General features: G+C 25.4%; 2 non-coding genes across 2 annotated transcripts; both read left to right on the top strand.

The window, feature by feature from the left end:
* Positions 1–508: 508 nt before the first annotated feature.
* LOC123304314 lies at positions 509–627 on the top strand. Its single transcript, XR_006536345.1, has one exon. It is a non-coding gene; the product is annotated as a 5S ribosomal RNA (ribosomal RNA).
* Positions 628–6,981: 6,354 nt separating this feature from the next.
* On the top strand, positions 6,982–7,100 carry LOC123304313. The gene has a single exon (XR_006536344.1). It is a non-coding gene; the product is annotated as a 5S ribosomal RNA (ribosomal RNA).
* The last annotated feature ends 7,974 nt before the right edge of the window (positions 7,101–15,074 follow it).

The following is a 15,074-nucleotide window of genomic DNA, read 5'->3' as shown; positions in this document are numbered from 1 at the left end:
GCGGCATCAAAAAAAGCACCAGTTAAAGCAAAACCAGCAAAAAGTACAAAATCCGCTGCCAAAAGTAGCCCTGCTCGTAAACCGAAAGCACCAAAAGCTAAGAAAGCTTCTGTTGCCAAATCATCTCCTACAAAAATTAAAAAAGCAGCACCAAAAAAGAAATGATCTGTTACTTTAATAATATATTGAAATATTTCATTATTTTTGCTAAAAAATGAAAATAACATAGGCCTTAATACAGGCCACAAATTAATATTTGATAAGAGTAAATTATTTTTTGTATAAATATTTTATAAAATAATAGTTAAGAAACATTTGCCACAGTCAGTACCACGGATGGGTGGCCACTTGAGAATACTGTGTGCGGTTGCATTTTTATTTAAAATATATGGTATAATAAATAAGTATATATTTAAATTGATTACTTCATTGAAAATTTTAATAATATACTTTAATATTAATGATATTTATGAAAAATATATATTTGTAAAAATTTTCATTTATTACTGGCAACAGCCATACCACGTTGAAAACACCGGTTCTCGTCCGATCACCGAAGTTAAGCAACATTGGGCACAGTCAGTACTTGGATGGGTGACCGCTTGGGAACACTGTGTGCGGTTGCCTTTTTATATTAAAAATATAAATTATTTTTCTTCTTTTCTTTTTTTTTACACACCATATATAAATATATGTTATTTAGAAATGTAAACCTTTTATATTATTCGTCAACAAATAAATATTATTTTTTGTATAAAATTTTATTGCATTTATAACTCATATCATGGTTACTTTAAAGCGAGAAGTTTTTTTAATATTTCAAATGAATATAAAATAATATAAATTTTATGAAATTTATTTATTTTTAGAAATAGCAATCGCTTATAATTATAACAAAATTTTAATAATGTTTAATTTTATTTCAATAATTTATATATATATATATATATATATATTTTTTAATAAAAATAATATACTCTTATTTAATAATATATGTTGGTCCTATATATAGGACCGAAAATATTTCTTATTTGTTTTTTTTTTTTTTAAATTGTCATTTAAAACGCTTATGCACGTTCTCCACGAATACGTCTTGCCAATTGTATATCCTTAGGCATAATTGTAACACGCTTTGCATGAATTGCGCATAAATTGGTATCTTCAAATAAACCTACTAAATAGGCTTCACTAGCTTCTTGTAATGCCATAACAGCTGAACTTTGGAAACGTAAATCGGTTTTAAAATCTTGTGCAATTTCACGTACTAAACGTTGGAATGGTAATTTACGAATTAACAATTCAGTACTTTTTTGATAACGACGAATTTCTCGTAAAGCTACTGTACCAGGACGATATCTGTGTGGTTTTTTTACTCCACCAGTTGCTGGTGCACTTTTACGTGCAGCTTTCGTTGCTAATTGTTTTCTTGGTGCTTTACCACCAGTTGATTTACGTGCAGTTTGCTTGGTTCTAGCCATTTTCAAATAATAATGTTTTTACAAAAAAACACACAATTTTTAAAATTATATTCGACAATTTGATACTACAAAGTCAAATGTTTAAATGCGAAATAAATGTGTTGTATTTATATTTATATGAAATTTCAAAATTTTTGTTGTCATATCCTATTGGATAGCTATCAGAGTATGGACTAATCAAATTGTATAGGCGTGGCTTAAAAAATCTTTAATGCTTTATATAAAAAGGCACAATTGTACCGGCGCTCACATACATTACAATACTTGTGAGGTTAACACACGTGTTATCCGTTCGTTAAAATATTGTAAATAATTTTTTATTAAAATGACTGGCAGAGGAAAAGGTGGAAAGGGTCTTGGAAAAGGGGGTGCAAAACGTCATAGAAAAGTTTTGCGTGATAATATCCAAGGTATTACAAAACCTGCAATTCGTCGTTTAGCACGACGAGGTGGAGTAAAACGTATCTCTGGTTTAATTTATGAAGAAACACGTGGTGTACTTAAAGTATTCCTTGAAAATGTTATTCGGGATGCTGTTACATATACTGAACACGCAAAACGTAAAACAGTTACAGCTATGGATGTTGTATATGCATTAAAACGACAAGGTCGTACTTTGTATGGTTTTGGAGGTTAAGAAAATATAATAATTTACTTAAAATATTTAGTAAATTTATTAAAGAATATTTAATACATCCGATAAATTTAAACAGGCTTTCCTTTTTGGGAAGCCACTAATTTTATTTATATAAGAGTAAATAAATTTGTTAATAAATATAACATATTATATAATTTGTTTACAACAAATTATTTTGTTTATAACATACATTACCAAATATTTTTATTTATTTTTTTTTTTTTTATTGTAATATATCTGCAATAATAAATTATAATTTGTATATTATCTATTTTATTTTACAATAACTTATTGAATTTTTGAAAAAATTTTATTATAAATTAATATACTATTATATTTTTTATATATACAAGTTAAGAGTAACAAGTATCGATAGGAGATTATCGAATTTATAACTAATAAAACATTTCGCCTTAATCAAAGAAAATAAAGATTTTGCTATACCATTTTTTATACTTTCAATAAATAATTTATTATTAAATTTTTATTATTTCATTTATTTTTTAAAATTATTAAAAATATTTTTCTAATAATTTTAAAAAATAAACAAGTAGTAAATGTAAAATGAAAATAATAAAGGTAATGTAATGCATTTGCATTACACTGATTTACGATATATATTCCGCGATATCCTTTATTATATTTAAAATTAATAATATTGATATACTAATAATAGATATATTCAAGCTATTAATATATAAAATTTTATATTAAATATGATATTAATAATTGTTTATTTTATTTTTTTGTATATATAAAAATAATTTACTCTTATTTAAAAAATTTGATGGCTCTCTTAAAAAGAGAGCCGTTTTTATATGTTGATGTATTTTTATGTTATCAATTAAATAATATTTTCGATTTATTTATTTTGAACTTGTATATTTTGTAACAGCTTTAGTACCTTCACTAACAGCGTGCTTTGCCAATTCACCAGGTAATAATAATCGAACTGCGGTTTGAATTTCCCGACTTGTGATTGTTGAACGTTTATTATAATGTGCTAAACGTGATGCTTCAGCAGCAATACGTTCAAAAATATCATTAACAAAACTGTTCATGATACTCATAGCTTTACTAGAGATACCAGTATCAGGATGCACTTGTTTTAATACTTTGTAAATGTAAATTGCATATGATTCCTTGCGCTTCCTCTTCTTTTTCTTATCACTCTTTGATATATTTTTTTGAGCTTTGCCAGCTTTTTTTGCTGCTTTTCCACTTGTTTTTGGTGGCATTGTTACAAACAATTAATATACACAGATAGTTACAGAACACCAGTCAGTATATGTATGAGCGTGTCGTGTATACAACTAGCGTATTATATACGCGAAGATGGATATAACAATAAAAATGAATACTACTCTCTGATTGGCTAAAAATAATACTATAAGGTGATTGGTTTATTTTTAAAGTTTTATATTTTATAAATATTATAAATTAAAATACCCAAATAACATTTTAAACATTTATGTTACAATCCCCGTAACGTACACATCTGTGTGATTATATTTACAAAAAAAAATATTAATTAAATAAATTTATTCGCTATGTCTGGACGAGGTAAAGGTGGTAAAGTAAAGGGAAAGGCAAAGTCAAGATCAAGCCGAGCAGGATTACAATTTCCTGTTGGAAGAATTCACAGATTATTACGAAAAGGAAATTATGCTGAACGAGTAGGTGCTGGTGCCCCAGTATATTTGGCTGCTGTTATGGAATATTTGGCTGCAGAAGTTCTCGAGTTAGCTGGTAATGCTGCCCGTGATAACAAAAAAACACGTATCATTCCACGTCATTTACAATTGGCAATTCGTAATGATGAAGAATTAAATAAATTATTATCTGGTGTAACAATTGCTCAAGGTGGTGTATTACCAAACATTCAAGCAGTGTTATTACCAAAGAAAACTGAAAAGAAAGCATAAATTAAAAACATTGCATTAATTTTTATAATAATAATACATCGATCATAGGCCTTTTAATAAAAGGCCACAAATTTATTTAAAATAAGAGTAAAAATTATTTTTATAAATAATATATTATAATATTTTTTTAAAGAATCAATTTAAATAATTATAAATTAATGATTCTTTTTTTTTTTTTCTTTTTTTATATGTTATTATGGAAATAATTCATCATATTATGATGACATTTAGGTAACATATTATAAGAATATTCATAAAATATTATCAAAATAATATTGTATTATGATGATATTTAGACAAAATATTATAAGAATATACACAAAATATTATCAAAATAATATCATTAGATAACAAAACTGTTCATGATACTCATACCTTTACTAGAGATAAAAGTATCAGGATGCACTTGTATTAATACATATTATCACAACATCACAAAATATTTTTTAAAAGGAAAAATTTTTTTAAAATTATTATAAAATTTGATTGAATTAAATTTCAATTTATTTTTTTAATAATTAAAAAAAAAAAAAAAACAAAGCATATAAACTTTCTATTGAAAATGTTATTTTAAACTAGATGGCCAAGTGAACTTCGTTACACAAACAATATATGACGTATTCGTTATTTAAATAATCAGTATCCTTTGATATTATATCAATACGTTACTCTCTTCTTTTGATACATATTAATAAAATTTCAATTTATAAGATTTTATGTCAATTATATAAATAATATTATAAATTTTCTAAATACATAAGTTAAGTAACAAAAAATTTGAATAACAAGATAAATTTATATATTATGTTTTAATACTCGATACTATAATATATCGCATCCGTTACCAATTATTCGGTATCCTTTGATTTATACACAGAATGAACTAAAAATATATATCAAATTTATTTTATTTATTTATATATTTAATATTATTATTATTATTTTATATTACAAAGTTTCTTAACGAAGCTTACAATGATTTCTCATATCGTACTTAACAAAATTATTTAGATCATATAAAATTTAAATTGTTAAAAAATTTGTATATTTATTATTATTATTATTTATTTTTATTAAAATTACATAACATAAAATTAATAATATTTTAATAATTATATAAATTAATTCTTATTTAAAATAATCTTATATTAATCTCAACAAATACTCTAATAATATATTTTGTCATAAATTTTTTTATATTTAAAATAAATATTATAATATATAAATACTTATATCAGTATAAAATTTCTTTATATAATTATGAAAAAATTAATTTAATAGTTAATTATTGATATTAATGCATAAATAAAAGTATTTTCTAATGAAATATATTTTGTCAATGTTCGATTAACACATTTCATAATAATACGTTTTCATTATTGACAAAAAAAGTTTTTCTAAAAATGAAATCTTATACTATAATATATATATTTATATATTAAATTTTTTAATTATTTATATACTAATAATTTATAATAAATCGATATTAAATAAAAAATAAAAATATATACTTTTTAAGTTTACCTTAAAAATATTATTGTTTTGTATGATTGAAATAATTAATATTAAACTATGTTTATTAATAATTGTTAATAAAAAAATTAAATATATTTTAATTTATAAAATAAATATTATTATTAAATTTATAATTTATTATTTTATATATTATAGAAATTGAAAAAATAAATCATGTTTACTACGACAGTAAATTAGAAATACTATTTAATTTTTATGTGTTTTCTACATGGTACTTTGACTTACATAGGGACTTATATTATTGTGAATAATGATATAATTGAAAACCTTTATTTTTTATTTGATAGAATTATTATATTTTATCATTTAAATATTTATAATAAATACATTATTTTTATAAAGTAAAAAAATATGGCCGAAGAAAATTCTACAGCTGTTGCAGCAACTGCGGTTACTGCTGCTTCTACAACACCAACAAAAAAAGCAACAGCTTCTGGTGCTAAACGTACAAAACAACATTCAAAACCAACACATCCACGTACATCAGAAATGGTTGTTAACGCAATTAAAAATTTAAAAGAACGTGGTGGTTCATCATTACAAGCAATTAAAAAATATTTAGCTGCAAATTATAAAGTGGATTCTGATAAAATTTCACCATTTATTAAAAAATATTTAAAAGCTGCTGTAACTGAGGGAGCCTTGGTACAAACTAAAGGTAAAGGTGCATCTGGTTCATTCAAATTGGCTGCTTCCGCTTCATCTAATTCTTCAGCTAAATCAAAAGTATCCAAAAAAGAAAGTGGAGCAAAAGGTTCAGCAAAGAGTGCTAAAAGTAAACGGGCACCAAAAGAAAAGAAAGCCACAACTACATCATTGGCAGCCAAAAAGCCTAAAGCAAAAAAAGCGACTCCATCATCATCAACTGCTGCTAAAAAAGTTACTGCAAAATCATCAGCGGCATCAAAAAAAGCACCAGTTAAAGCAAAACCAGCAAAAAGTACAAAATCCGCTGCCAAAAGTAGCCCTGCTCGTAAACCGAAAGCACCAAAAGCTAAGAAAGCTTCTGTTGCCAAATCATCTCCTACAAAAATTAAAAAAGCAGCACCAAAAAAGAAATGATCTGTTACTTTAATAATATATTGAAATATTTCATTATTTTTGCTAAAAAATGAAAATAACATAGGCCTTAATACAGGCCACAAATTAATATTTGATAAGAGTAAATTATTTTTTGTATAAATATTTTATAAAATAATAGTTAAGAAACATTTGCCACAGTCAGTACCACGGATGGGTGGCCACTTGAGAATACTGTGTGCGGTTGCATTTTTATTTAAAATATATGGTATAATAAATAAGTATATATTTAAATTGATTACTTCATTGAAAATTTTAATAATATACTTTAATATTAATGATATTTATGAAAAATATATATTTGTAAAAATTTTCATTTATTACTGGCAACAGCCATACCACGTTGAAAACACCGGTTCTCGTCCGATCACCGAAGTTAAGCAACATTGGGCACAGTCAGTACTTGGATGGGTGACCGCTTGGGAACACTGTGTGCGGTTGCCTTTTTATATTAAAAATATAAATTATTTTTCTTCTTTTCTTTTTTTTTACACACCATATATAAATATATGTTATTTAGAAATGTAAACCTTTTATATTATTCGTCAACAAATAAATATTATTTTTTGTATAAAATTTTATTGCATTTATAACTCATATCATGGTTACTTTAAAGCGAGAAGTTTTTTTAATATTTCAAATGAATATAAAATAATATAAATTTTATGAAATTTATTTATTTTTAGAAATAGCAATCGCTTATAATTATAACAAAATTTTAATAATGTTTAATTTTATTTCAATAATTATATATATATATATATATATATATATTTTTTAATAAAAATAATATACTCTTATTTAATAATATATGTTGGTCCTATATATAGGACCGAAAATATTTCTTATTTGTTTTTTTTTTTTTTAAATTGTCATTTAAAACGCTTATGCACGTTCTCCACGAATACGTCTTGCCAATTGTATATCCTTAGGCATAATTGTAACACGCTTTGCATGAATTGCGCATAAATTGGTATCTTCAAATAAACCTACTAAATAGGCTTCACTAGCTTCTTGTAATGCCATAACAGCTGAACTTTGGAAACGTAAATCGGTTTTAAAATCTTGTGCAATTTCACGTACTAAACGTTGGAATGGTAATTTACGAATTAACAATTCAGTACTTTTTTGATAACGACGAATTTCTCGTAAAGCTACTGTACCAGGACGATATCTGTGTGGTTTTTTTACTCCACCAGTTGCTGGTGCACTTTTACGTGCAGCTTTCGTTGCTAATTGTTTTCTTGGTGCTTTACCACCAGTTGATTTACGTGCAGTTTGCTTGGTTCTAGCCATTTTCAAATAATAATGTTTTTACAAAAAAACACACAATTTTTAAAATTATATTCGACAATTTGATACTACAAAGTCAAATGTTTAAATGCGAAATAAATGTGTTGTATTTATATTTATATGAAATTTCAAAATTTTTGTTGTCATATCCTATTGGATAGCTATCAGAGTATGGACTAATCAAATTGTATAGGCGTGGCTTAAAAAATCTTTAATGCTTTATATAAAAAGGCACAATTGTACCGGCGCTCACATACATTACAATACTTGTGAGGTTAACACACGTGTTATCCGTTCGTTAAAATATTGTAAATAATTTTTTATTAAAATGACTGGCAGAGGAAAAGGTGGAAAGGGTCTTGGAAAAGGGGGTGCAAAACGTCATAGAAAAGTTTTGCGTGATAATATCCAAGGTATTACAAAACCTGCAATTCGTCGTTTAGCACGACGAGGTGGAGTAAAACGTATCTCTGGTTTAATTTATGAAGAAACACGTGGTGTACTTAAAGTATTCCTTGAAAATGTTATTCGGGATGCTGTTACATATACTGAACACGCAAAACGTAAAACAGTTACAGCTATGGATGTTGTATATGCATTAAAACGACAAGGTCGTACTTTGTATGGTTTTGGAGGTTAAGAAAATATAATAATTTACTTAAAATATTTAGTAAATTTATTAAAGAATATTTAATACATCCGATAAATTTAAACAGGCTTTCCTTTTTGGGAAGCCACTAATTTTATTTATATAAGAGTAAATAAATTTGTTAATAAATATAACATATTATATAATTTGTTTACAACAAATTATTTTTTTTATAACATACATTACCAAATATTTTTATTTATTTTTTTTTTTTTTATTGTAATATATCTGCAATAATAAATTATAATTTGTATATTATCTATTTTATTTTACAATAACTTATTGAATTTTTGAAAAAATTTTATTATAAATTAATATACTATTATATTTTTTATATATACAAGTTAAGAGTAACAAGTATCGATAGGAGATTATCGAATTTATAACTAATAAAACATTTCGCCTTAATCAAAGAAAATAAAGATTTTGCTATACCATTTTTTATACTTTCAATAAATAATTTATTATTAAATTTTTATTATTTCATTTATTTTTTAAAATTATTAAAAATATTTTTCTAATAATTATAAGCGTACATAAACAAGTAGTAAATGTAAAATGAAAATAATAAAGGTAATGTAATGTAATGCATTTGCATTACACTGATTTACGATATATATTCCGCGATATCCTTTATTATATTTAAAATTAATAATATTGATATACTAATAATAGATATATTCAAGCTATTAATATATAAAATTTTATATTAAATATGATATTAATAATTGTTTATTTTATTTTTTTGTATATATAAAAATAATTTACTCTTATTTAAAAAATTTGATGGCTCTCTTAAAAAGAGAGCCGTTTTTATATGTTGATGTATTTTTATGTTATCAATTAAATAATATTTTCGATTTATTTATTTTGAACTTGTATATTTTGTAACAGCTTTAGTACCTTCACTAACAGCGTGCTTTGCCAATTCACCAGGTAATAATAATCGAACTGCGGTTTGAATTTCCCGACTTGTGATTGTTGAACGTTTATTATAATGTGCTAAACGTGATGCTTCAGCAGCAATACGTTCAAAAATATCATTAACAAAACTGTTCATGATACTCATAGCTTTACTAGAGATACCAGTATCAGGATGCACTTGTTTTAATACTTTGTAAATGTAAATTGCATATGATTCCTTGCGCTTCCTCTTCTTTTTCTTATCACTCTTTGATATATTTTTTTGAGCTTTGCCAGCTTTTTTTGCTGCTTTTCCACTTGTTTTTGGTGGCATTGTTACAAACAATTAATATACACAGATAGTTACAGAACACCAGTCAGTATATGTATGAGCGTGTCGTGTATACAACTAGCGTATTATATACGCGAAGATGGATATAACAATAAAAATGAATACTACTCTCTGATTGGCTAAAAATAATACTATAAGGTGATTGGTTTATTTTTAAAGTTTTATATTTTATAAATATTATAAATTAAAATACCCAAATAACATTTTAAACATTTATGTTACAATCCCCGTAACGTACACATCTGTGTGATTATATTTACAAAAAAAAATATTAATTAAATAAATTTATTCGCTATGTCTGGACGAGGTAAAGGTGGTAAAGTAAAGGGAAAGGCAAAGTCAAGATCAAGCCGAGCAGGATTACAATTTCCTGTTGGAAGAATTCACAGATTATTACGAAAAGGAAATTATGCTGAACGAGTAGGTGCTGGTGCCCCAGTATATTTGGCTGCTGTTATGGAATATTTGGCTGCAGAAGTTCTCGAGTTAGCTGGTAATGCTGCCCGTGATAACAAAAAAACACGTATCATTCCACGTCATTTACAATTGGCAATTCGTAATGATGAAGAATTAAATAAATTATTATCTGGTGTAACAATTGCTCAAGGTGGTGTATTACCAAACATTCAAGCAGTGTTATTACCAAAGAAAACTGAAAAGAAAGCATAAATTAAAAACATTGCATTAATTTTTATAATAATAATACATCGATCATAGGCCTTTTAATAAAAGGCCACAAATTTATTTAAAATAAGAGTAAAAATTATTTTTATAAATAATATATTATAATATTTTTTTAAAGAATCAATTTAAATAATTATAAATTAATGATTCTTTTTTTTTTTTTTTTTTTTTATATGTTATTATGGAAATAATTCATCATATTATGATGACATTTAGGTAACATATTATAAGAATATTCATAAAATATTATCAAAATAATATTGTATTATGATGATATTTAGACAAAATATTATAAGAATATACACAAAATATTATCAAAATAATATCATTAGATAACAAAACTGTTCATGATACTCATACCTTTACTAGAGATAAAAGTATCAGGATGCACTTGTATTAATACATATTATCACAACATCACAAAATATTTTTTAAAAGGAAAAATTTTTTTAAAATTATTATAAAATTTGATTGAATTAAATTTCAATTTATTTTTTTAATAATTAAAGAAAAAAAAAAAAACAAAGCATATAAACTTTCTATTGAAAATGTTATTTTAAACTAGATGGCCAAGTGAACTTCGTTACACAAACAATATATGACGTATTCGTTATTTAAATAATCAGTATCCTTTGATATTATATCAATACGTTACTCTCTTCTTTTGATACATATTAATAAAATTTCAATTTATAAGATTTTATGTCAATTATATAAATAATATTATAAATTTTCTAAATACATAAGTTAAGTAACAAAAAATTTGAATAACAAGATAAATTTATATATTATGTTTTAATACTCGATACTATAATATATCGCATCCGTTACCAATTATTCGGTATCCTTTGATTTATACACAGAATGAACTAAAAATATATATCAAATTTATTTTATTTATTTATATATTTAATATTATTATTATTATTTTATATTACAAAGTTTCTTAACGAAGCTTACAATGATTTCTCATATCGTACTTAACAAAATTATTTAGATCATATAAAATTTAAATTGTTAAAAAATTTGTATATTTATTATTATTATTATTTATTTTTATTAAAATTACATAACATAAAATTAATAATATTTTAATAATTATATAAATTAATTCTTATTTAAAATAATCTTATATTAATCTCAACAAATACTCTAATAATATATTTTGTCATAAATTTTTTTATATTTAAAATAAATATTATAATATATAAATACTTATATCAGTATAAAATTTCTTTATATAATTATGAAAAAATTAATTTAATAGTTAATTATTGATATTAATGCATAAATAAAAGTATTTTCTAATGAAATATATTTTGTCAATGTTCGATTAACACATTTCATAATAATACGTTTTCATTATTGACAAAAAAAGTTTTTCTAAAAATGAAATCTTATACTATAATATATATATTTATATATTAAATTTTTTAATTATTTATATACTAATAATTTATAATAAATCGATATTAAATAAAAAATAAAAATATATACTTTTTAAGTTTACCTTAAAAATATTATTGTTTTGTATGATTGAAATAATTAATATTAAACTATGTTTATTAATAATTGTTAATAAAAAAATTAAATATATTTTAATTTATAAAATAAATATTATTATTAAATTTATAATTTATTATTTTATATATTATAGAAATTGAAAAAATAAATCATGTTTACTACGACAGTAAATTAGAAATACTATTTAATTTTTATGTGTTTTCTACATGGTACTTTGACTTACATAGGGACTTATATTATTGTGAATAATGATATAATTGAAAACCTTTATTTTTTATTTGATAGAATTATTATATTTTATCATTTAAATATTTATAATAAATACATTATTTTTATAAAGTAAAAAAATATGGCCGAAGAAAATTCTACAGCTGTTGCAGCAACTGCGGTTACTGCTGCTTCTACAACACCAACAAAAAAAGCAACAGCTTCTGGTGCTAAACGTACAAAACAACATTCAAAACCAACACATCCACGTACATCAGAAATGGTTGTTAACGCAATTAAAAATTTAAAAGAACGTGGTGGTTCATCATTACAAGCAATTAAAAAATATTTAGCTGCAAATTATAAAGTGGATTCTGATAAAATTTCACCATTTATTAAAAAATATTTAAAAGCTGCTGTAACTGAGGGAGCCTTGGTACAAACTAAAGGTAAAGGTGCATCTGGTTCATTCAAATTGGCTGCTTCCGCTTCATCTAATTCTTCAGCTAAATCAAAAGTATCCAAAAAAGAAAGTGGAGCAAAAGGTTCAGCAAAGAGTGCTAAAAGTAAACGGGCACCAAAAGAAAAGAAAGCCACAACTACATCATTGGCAGCCAAAAAGCCTAAAGCAAAAAAAGCGACTCCATCATCATCAACTGCTGCTAAAAAAGTTACTGCAAAATCATCAGCGGCATCAAAAAAAGCACCAGTTAAAGCAAAACCAGCAAAAAGTACAAAATCCGCTGCCAAAAGTAGCCCTGCTCGTAAACCGAAAGCACCAAAAGCTAAGAAAGCTTCTGTTGCCAAATCATCTCCTACAAAAATTAAAAAAGCAGCACCAAAAAAGAAATGATCTGTTACTTTAATAATATATTGAAATATTTCATTATTTTTGCTAAAAAATGAAAATAACATAGGCCTTAATACAGGCCACAAATTAATATTTGATAAGAGTAAATTATTTTTTGTATAAATATTTTATAAAATAATAGTTAAGAAACATTTGCCACAGTCAGTACCACGGATGGGTGGCCACAATACTGTGTGCGGTTGCATTTTTATTTAAAATATATGGTATAATAAATAAGTATATATTTAAATTGATTACTTCATTGAAAATTTTAATAATATACTTTAATATTAATGATATTTATGAAAAATATATATTTGTAAAAATTTTCATTTATTACTGGCAACAGCCATACCACGTTGAAAACACCGGTTCTCGTCCAGTCTCACACAGTCAGTTGAACTGAACGGACGTGCTTGTGCGTTGTATGCTTGTGCATACAATATCATATAACACAACAGTAGTGAGACAACTCAAGGTCACAACAACAGTGAGTGAACAAGTAAACAAAGTGTGTGTGTGTATGTGTGTTCAACATGCTAACGCATGGTAAATGTTAGTGTATACCACACAACTATTTTTTAAATATACGAGTGTATCACATAAACACAGTGAATAATTTAGTGTTAAAACAAAAACAATTGATCAAACACTTAGAACAATATAATAATTTTAAAATAATTAAAATTCGACCGCACAAGCGTAACCATAATTTAAAAATACTAAACAAAAAATTAACAGAAGTGACACAAAAAATACAACAAAATCGTGCAGTAAAAAAAATAAAATTTGGAAATGATGAGACTGATGTCTCATCATTTCTAACAATAACAAAAAATATGCCAAATAACTATACAAATAAAAGCCAAGAAATGGAAATTGAAACTCAACAATCAAAATTAACTGGTCTGTTCAGTTGCTTTCAAGGAAGTACACTCTACAATATACCCACAAATAATCGTTTTTCACCAATACAACCAATACAAACACCTTCAAATGAATCGAATCCAAATGAAAATGAGGAAACGGGTGACAATCAGAACGAAGAAACAAATGAACAAACACCAAATCAAAATAATAAAAAATTAAAATCGCCACCACCTATCGTCTTTCATCAAACAGTCACAGATCATAAAAGGTTCACTGAAACCATTAAAACAACTGTAAAAAATGGCTTTCACATTAAATATAATAAACAAAATACAAATCTATTCATTCACGACCGAAATGAATACGAACACTACCTTCTCGATTTAGCAAAAGAAGAAGGAAAAATAGCATACCATACTTACACGAGTAAGGACGAAAAGCATCATGCTTTTGTACTTGGCGGACTCCCTTCGAATACAGAAACAATGGACATAAAAATAGACATAGAAGAAAAATATAAAATAAATATTATAAACGTATACAAAATGAAAAACACGAGGCGTCCACTATTCCTAGTCATCACGGACAACTCCATTACACTTAAATACTTGGAAGCAAATATCAAGTATGTGTACCACACTAGAATTGATTGGACCAAACATTACAACACAAAACAAATAATACAATGTCATCGGTGCCAGCAATGGGGGCACGCCACAACCAACTGCAAGGCCCCCCCCGCATGCCTCAAGTGCGCGGAAGCGCATTGGACCCGAGAGTGCCAAAAATTCCCAATTAGGCTTGAAGAAAATCTAACAAAACTAAAATGTGTCAACTGCAAAGGTAATCATCCGGCCAATTCCACCAAATGTCCGGAATACATAAAAAAAATAGAACAAATGCAAAAACGTCAGGCCAATCTAGCCACATCCTCAAGAGGACCGGCAAAAACTGGAAGATACATCTCAGCCCCGATGCCATCAATTAATCCATGGAACAATGGTAAACCCTCAACAACTAATCAAAACCCCTCACCCCCCCCACAACAACAACAAGCAACGACAAACAACACGCCATTCAACAATC

The sequence above is a fragment of the Chrysoperla carnea genome (assembly GCF_905475395.1).
Source record: "Chrysoperla carnea chromosome X unlocalized genomic scaffold, inChrCarn1.1 SUPER_X_unloc_4, whole genome shotgun sequence".
NCBI lineage: Eukaryota > Metazoa > Arthropoda > Insecta > Neuroptera > Chrysopidae > Chrysoperla > Chrysoperla carnea.
Note: the sequence above shows the minus strand (reverse complement) of the source record. Positions and strands in the feature narration are given on the sequence as shown.